Genomic DNA, 8119 nt, shown 5'->3' with positions numbered 1-8119 from the left:
AGGAGTTGGAGGTTGCTGTGAGCAGTGAAGCCATGGCACTCTACCCAGGGGGACAGCTTGAGGCTCTGTCTCAAAAAAAAAAAAAAATAATAATAATAAATGAACTTGGTCTGAACCGCTCCCAGTCTTGTCTCTGGGTACACCACTGAACCCTTTCAGATGGACCAAGAAGAACTTTTTTTTTTTTGAGACAGAGTCTCACTTTGTCACCCTCGGTAGAGTGCTGTGGCATCACAGCTCACAGCAATCTCAAACTCTTGGGCTTAAGTAATTCTCTTCCCTTAGCCTCCCAAGTAGCTGGGACTACAGGCACCTGCCATGGCAACCGCCACAATGCCCAGCTATTTTTTGGTTGTAGACTTGTCATTGTCATTGTTTGGCAGGCCTGGGCCAGGTTCGAACCCACCAGCCCTAACCGCTGAGCTACAGGAGCCAAGCCTATATTCATTTATTCTATAGAATGACAAACCATTTCTCCTTCAGATTATGATATATGATGAAAAGTAGATTTCATATACCAGTGGTTGGTGTTGGGGGCCTAAGTCATCCCCACACAAAACTTTCTCCCTCCTCCTTCTTCCCCTCCCTCTCTCCTAAAACAAAAGGCTTACCTAGCCGTACCCCAAGACTTCCACTAGAAGTTGCTGTGAGCTACAATGTCACCTGACTGCTTGGCAACCAACTACCACTTCTTCAAGCATCTTGACGACTTTTTGCAGGGAAAACTCTTCCACGTGGGGCAGCTCCTGTGGCTCAAAGGAGTAGGGTGCCGGCACCATATGCTGGAGGTGGTGGGTTCAAACCCAAGCCCGGCCAAAAACTGCAAAAAACCAACCAAACAACAACAACAAAAACCGCTTCCACAACCAGCAGGATACAGAAAATGCTTTTCAAGGGTTTGTTGAATCCCAAAGCACAGGTTTTTATGCTACAGGAGGAAACAAACTTGGCAATAATAGGTTGATTGTAATGGTTCCTATTTTGATTAATAAAGATGTGTTTAAGCCTAGTTATAACGATTTAAAATTTATGGACCATGGCTTGGCACCTGTAGCTCAAGAGGCTAAGTTGCCAGCCACATACACTAGAGCTGGCAGGTTTGAATTCAGCCCGGGCCTGCCAAACAACAGTAACAACTACAAACAAAAAAATAGACAGGCATTGTGGCAGACATCTGTAGTCACAGCTATTTGGGAGGCTAAGGCAAGAGAATCGCTTAAGCCCAAGAGTTAGAGATTGCTGTGAGCTGCGACACCATAGCACTGTACTGAGGGTGACATAGTGAGACTCTGTCTCAAAAAAAAAAAAAAAATTATGGGCCAAAACTGCAATTACTTTTCACCAACCTAATAAATTAATCCAAGAAAGTAGACACTATTCACATGTTAGCCTGGATTTCAACCCAAGTTTTTTTAAGCAACACTGCATGCACAGGATACATTTCATCCCAAAGTGTCAAGTGTTCTTGGCATTTCAGTTACCACATACATATGGGTATAATATATATTTGCATGTTTTAGTATGTTAATTAATCTTCACACTATAGATATTTTAGAAATCTTTTACACTTGAGACTTAGGGAAGTAAGTGATTCTCCAGCTTTGCACATCAATGAAAATATTTCAAAAGTACACCACAATCTGCAGTATTTTGCTCTACTTGCTGAGTCCTGCTACAGTGCTAGGGTGGTGGGCTGCAGCCCATGGCAGAGGTTTTGTCTCAAGCCCCAGTGGAGTGGGCCCTGTCCCTCCCTGGCTTCTCCTACCCTGGAAAAGAGTCACTCAGTGGGAAACTGAGTTTGGAATGCCCGTGTGCCCTGGGAAGAGGAAGCAGGAGGGTCCCCCAACCTCTGGGAGCGGATGCTGTCTGCCTGGGCAGCTGGTGGGGCGGGGGGCAGGCTGGCAGGGTCAGCCACTGATGATCCCATGCGCCCCTCAGCATGCAGGGAGCTGGTTTGAGAGATGGGTCAGGTTCAAAGAACTATCCAATCAGGGGAGAGAGGAGCGGTGCCCAGGGAACTGTCCAATCCAGGCTCAGTCACTCATGCCTGTAATCCCAGCACTCTGGGAGGCTGAGGTGGGTGGATTGCTTGAGCTCATGAGTTTGAGACCAGCCCTGAGTGAGAGTGAGACCCCCTATCTACTAAAAATAAAACTGAGGCAAGAGGATTGCTTGAGCCCGAGTTAGAGGTTGCTGTGAGCTATGATGAGGCATGCCTTGGCACTCTACCCAGGGTGACAGCTTGAGACCCTGTTTCAAAAAAAAAAGAAAGAAAGAAAAGAAAAGAAAAACTGGCTTCTTTCTTAAACATCTGTATTAACTTTTTTGGTCTGGCTTCAGTTACCGAGTCTGAAGTAGTACAACTCTGGCAAGTAGTTTGAAGTGGACCTGAATCCCTTCCGCAACTCAGGTAGGCTGTCAGGATAGGTTACACACACCCATTTATGGTCCCAAAGAACCCATGAGGTACTCCTGGAAACAGTTCACAATTGTCAGGATACCTCAAGCAATGTATTAGGCAGTAACAGTTACAGACCCCCAACTTGGCCTCCCAATGTGCAGCCTCCTGCCCTAGAGTTCTCAGTCCAGTCCAAATAATTTAGTTTAGTTCTTGATTTCAGAGGGAATGCCTAAGGCAGTCAGTTCCAAGTGGTTTCTTTGTCTGTGATATCAGCTCATCACTTTCATGAATGTGGCCCTCATCTTATTCTGAGGAACAAGCAGAGCTCCTGGCCACACCACGCTGTCTCATAGCATTGTCCAGTGGGCTAGGCTCAGCAGTCAGTTTGCATTCAAAGCACTTGTACCAGTTTGGAAAGGCAACACAGGGAGAGTTCCTTCAGGTAGAGGGGAAAATTTGCAGGAAGGATTCTGAAAAATAAGGTTAACAGTTGTCTCTCTTCCCCCCATCTACCTCCATAGATGCCATGCTTTTAGATATTTCCCTGTTACAAAATCACCATGTCTCCTATTTAGTTATCCTAACTTTGCATTTAAAAAATCATCCCTTTCTGGCTCAGCACCTATAGCTCAAGTGGCTAAGGCACCAGCCACATACACCAGAGCTGGCAGGTTCGAATTGGGCCCAGGCCTGCCAAGCAATGACAACTACAACCAAAAAGTAGCCAGGTGTTGTGGTGGGCACCTATAGTCACAGCTGCTTTGGAGGCTGAGGCAAGAGAATTTGCTCAAGCCCAGGAGTTGGAAGTTACTATGAGCTGTGATGCCACGGCACTCTACCCAGGGCAATAGCTTGAGGCGCTGTCTCCAAAAAAAAAAAAAAAATCCCTTTCTGTCATCCAGAACTTTTTTTCTGGACAGGTTGTATGGAAGAGGAACAAAATTTTTCCACAGAAAAGAATTTTTTTTATAATCCATTCAAGAAGACACAGGTCAAGATGATATGGAAAAATTTCGGAAAAATTCAAAATGGCTTTATGTAACATCCTACCCAAAGAGCCCAGAAAAGATCAATCTATTTCTGGAGAATAATGACCTTACTAAGGTATGTATACTAGAAGAAAGGTGAAGGAAGTAGGGTGAGGCTATCAGTCCGTTGTTCCAAACTGTGATGAATCCAGAAAGCCAAATGCAAGCCAACAGCTGTGAGCTATCCCCAAGAAGGGGTTAAGGAGTCCAGTGTTAGGAGTGGGTGGAGAGGTCATACTGCCAGCGTTTTGTTTTGTTTGTCTGTGAATTTATTTTTATTGAGGTATGGGAGATGGGGTGGGAAATGTCACTATGGGCTATGGGATACCTCTCCCTCACAAGGAATGTCCATTCTAACCTTTCTGGGGAGCTTTGTGGAACTTCTTCTTTTCTTGGAGCTGCTCTTGGTGCCTGAACGCTGCCAGTGTTATGCCCTTGCCAAACTCCAGCTCTTGGTAGGATTCACAGTTTAGCAATACAACTAGTCTCTGTATCAGATAACCCCTCTGCCATTTATGAAATTTGACAAATTCAACATTTTACAATTATGTTAATTTTTAACATCCATTCAGACACAAGAACCACAGAATACAAAGGCTTTTTATAAGACTCCTCTCTCTTTTTAATCATTGCAAATGTACTCAAGCGCCTCATAGTAAATGCAGCATTAACACTGTGGTTGCCAAGAAACATCCCCGTTGGAATGCAGGGGAGGCCACAGAGCAGCAGGAGCTGGGTTAAAATGTAGGTCACAGTACATTCAGAAACGTTGTAAGACCCCCCTCCATCAATGGGAAGCCATTGATCAATGATACCCATGTTAAAACTTGTCATCGCATATCATATGGCCTGAAACTTTTAGCCACTGCAGAAATTAAGCTGAAGCATACCTGTTTATTTTAATGGGGATTCAGAACTGTTAACCCCATGAATGTACAACCCTGTGGGTATGCATTGTTCCTCACTATTAACAAATACCCCTGAGTAGTTACACAGTGAAGTTAGGACCTCCTAGGGAGAATATATAAATTAATGGCATCTTCATTAAGGCTGTTACTGTCCATAGGGAAAATACACACAAAAAACCCATCCATTTCCTGTTACCTTGCTCGTCATAGTTTACTTTCCTGCAAAACCCTAATTTCCTTATAAAACCTTTGCTATTTGTTAACTGTCTTTGTTTACAAAATTATAACACTAAGGACTTGAAGAGGGTGTGGTGGCTCATGCCTATAATCCTGGTACTCTGGGAGGCTAAGGCGGGTGGATCGCTTAAGCTTATGAGTTGGAGACCAGCTAGAGCCAGGGTGAGATCTCGTCTCTAAAAAAGAGCTGGGAGTTGTGGCAGTTGCCTGTAGTCCAGCTACTCAGGAGGCCAAGGCAGGGGGATCACTTAAGCCTAAGAGTTTGAGGTTGCTGTGAGCTGTGATGTCACAGTACTCTCCTGAGGGTGACACAGTAAGACTCTGTCTTAAAAAAATAAAAAAGTGGCTCGGTGCCTATAGCTCAACCGGCTAAGGCGCCAGCCACGTACACCTAAGGTGGCGGGTTCGAATCCCCAGCCCGGACCTGCCAAACAACAATGATGGCTGCAACCAAAAAATAGCCGGGCGTTGTGGCGGGCGCCTGTGGTCCCAGCTGCTTGGGAGGCAGAGGCAGGAGACTCGCTTGAGCCCAGGAGTTGGAGGTTGCTATGAGCTGTGATGCCACGGCACTCTACCCAGGGGGACAGCTTGAGGCTCTGTCTCAAAAAAAAAAATAAAAAATAAAAAAAAATAAAAAAGTGTGTTTGTATGAGAGATATCATGAATTTGAGAGCCACTTAGGAAAAGGGATTTTTGTGCAGCACACTGGCATGACCTAACTACCGAGGAGCTAAAGGCCTTTGTTAGATGTTATCTTTCGATGGAACATGCTGTTATTAAAATATGTAATGAACATTACTTCTTGGCAAAAAGTGTTTTTTTGTTTGAGACATCTGGATGAAACTGACAAAATAAATTGTACAAGGTGAGACCACTTCTAGATTTTATTGTGTCAAAGTTTCAACATTACTACAGCATGCAACAAGAGCTTTCCCTTGCTATCTGCCAAAATCATTTGTCAATAAACCAGTACATTCAGTCCAGGCCAGTAAAATGGGGACTCAAGGCATTTCTGTTATGTGAAAGTGCTACAGGATATATCTCCAGTGTTAAAGTATATATAAGAAAAAGTGATGGCTTATACATACTCGAATTAGGAGAAGTGTTGCTACATGCCTCACAAACCATGTTGAAAATAGAGATCACAAACTCTTCACAGACCAGTTCTACAATTCCTGGGTCCTGTCACAGTATTTACTTGTTTGCAAAATTTATTCATGCGGTACAATTAAGCCAATAAGAAAGGAGTTCCCTACGCAATTAATAAGAAGAAAGATACGAAGCAAGGCCAATGCAGAACCTGTGTAGGAAAAGCATCGCTGTTGTCTGATCACCTATTTCATTTCTACCTTCTGTGATCTGTGGGTTACAATGTCTGTAAACAGAAAAGGCAAGTCAGGCACAGCTTTTCTTGTTTTGTGCCCACAGATTGTCAAGGACTACACAGCCACTATGGGAGGTTGTGACTGCAACAATCAGGTGAGGAAACTATATCAAACCAGGAGTCATTACTGCTGGTCCAAGTGCCTGATGATGAAATGTGTGATGTGGTGTAGCTACACAATGCTCATATTATAGAAGGCAATGTAAGAGAACATGCACCTGTGAGCCATAGAATAAGAACATTCTACAACTTTCTTGATGAACTGTGTCTGACACTTATTGGTGATTTCAAAAGAACATCTGTGCACCATAGTTGTGCACATAATCAGGTTCCAAGAAGTCTGCTTACAAAATATGGGACTTCATCATTTGGAATGATCTGAGGCACCAACCAACTAGACTTTACGTGCATGAAACATTAAAAATATGCAATGCATACTTACTAATTATTATTGTGTCATCAGATATTATATAAATTGGTTCAGGTGTAATAGTTCATTTTAGACAAACAGTAAGGTTTCCCCCTACTTTAGAGATGACAAAACTGATACTCCAAGAGCTTCATTAATGGGGTGAAGTTCACTCAGGTGATTGCTCCCAGAAATTCAATCTGGATCAGTTTGACTCCAAAGCTCAAACTCAAGTTCCTAACCACTAATCTACTATAACTCTTGTCCTTCATATTATTGGCTGCATACCAATGGGGGTATGCAGCGATTGAAAGTGATTCTCCCAAAATTATCTTTTCCAATTTTATGGGTTTTTTTTATGGATTATTTTTATTGATTTATTTTTTAAGGCAAGCATAGAACAAAGTTTATTGAGGAAGAGAAAGGGAGGTTTGCAGAGTAAGAGAAATATACTGGCTTACAGAGCAAGATACATTTGCCATAGACAGCAAGCAGGCCTCTGCTGCCAGGGCAAGTAGGCAAAGAGGATTTCTTGTTGCTGTGGAAGCTATCATGATTGAATCAATAACATAGAGCCACAAGCAGTATTAAGAGAACAAAATGCTCAGAATACAAATTATGCCTTATAAAAATAAGGTAAGGTCTAGAGAAGATGGGAGTCAGAGCTTCAGAGATTATCACCAACTATGACATTATGAACTAATGGCTAGTGAACATGGTAGGTATTGCAGAAATCCAAACTGTGGTCATTGAAACATATTCATATTGGGGAAGCTCCTAGAGATGTCTGGCTGAAAGTTAGACCTCTGAGAAAATGGAAGTCAAGCAGTTAGCTTCTGTTTTGAAGATACTCTTGATAAATGGCAGGAGTCAATGTAACCATCCAGAAGGCAGTGTCCATGATGCCCCTATGTACCATCTGTTCGTCTCCAAGTATGCTGGCTTCAAAAAAGTTGGTAGGGACTTCTTCATTTTAGGCAAATTAGACAGCCAATTTTATCTTGGAACCATAAAGGGAAGACATTCAAGGAAACATAGTTCCCATTTTACCCATCAAACCATAAAACAACCAACATAACCATCCTTATCTATAGATTTAATTATTGTTTTATAGGACTCCATTCTTAATTCAAAGCCTACTGTTTAATTCCTAGTGAGAAATAATGAAAACGAACAAGTTGCAAAGATGATTAGAGACTACTTTCTGGAAAGCTTTGCATAGTTACAAGTTTTGCAAAAAAAAAAAAAAATTGGAATGAAAAGTGTTACATATAAAATATGTCAATGATAACTATTATCTTCATACCAAGCAAGAAAATTGCAAAAGTACACTTCCAATCATCATGGGTCTAATAAATAGAATAAATTTAAATGAAAAAAAAACTGCTTAATTACTCAAGCTTATGTACTATAGCTAAAAGAAGAATTAGATAATTATTTCTTGCATAAATATTTATTTCTGAAAGTGCTAGAAAGTCATTATTTATGGGTCTACTTTGTGAAATGAGGTGCTAACAAAGACAATAAAATACTTACAATGTCTAAGCTGTCTCTCCTGGTGTGAATTTTCTGGAGCATCATATGTGAATTAACGTGGGATTTATCCATCCTACTTACAGTTACAGAATTTCTTTCTAGGGTAGGCTCTCATGTTCTAAAAGGACAACTTGACAATGAGAGACTTTTGAATGTTGTATGTTCACAGTGCATCTATCTCATGTGCATTCCCATATGGTTCCAGAAGGATGAGGG

The sequence above is a fragment of the Otolemur garnettii genome, unplaced genomic scaffold (assembly GCF_000181295.1).
Source record: "Otolemur garnettii isolate 467f Iridium unplaced genomic scaffold, OtoGar3 scaffold00029, whole genome shotgun sequence".
Lineage (NCBI taxonomy): Eukaryota > Metazoa > Chordata > Mammalia > Primates > Galagidae > Otolemur > Otolemur garnettii.
The sequence above is the reverse complement of the archived record's forward strand: the minus strand, read 5'-3'. Positions refer to the sequence as shown.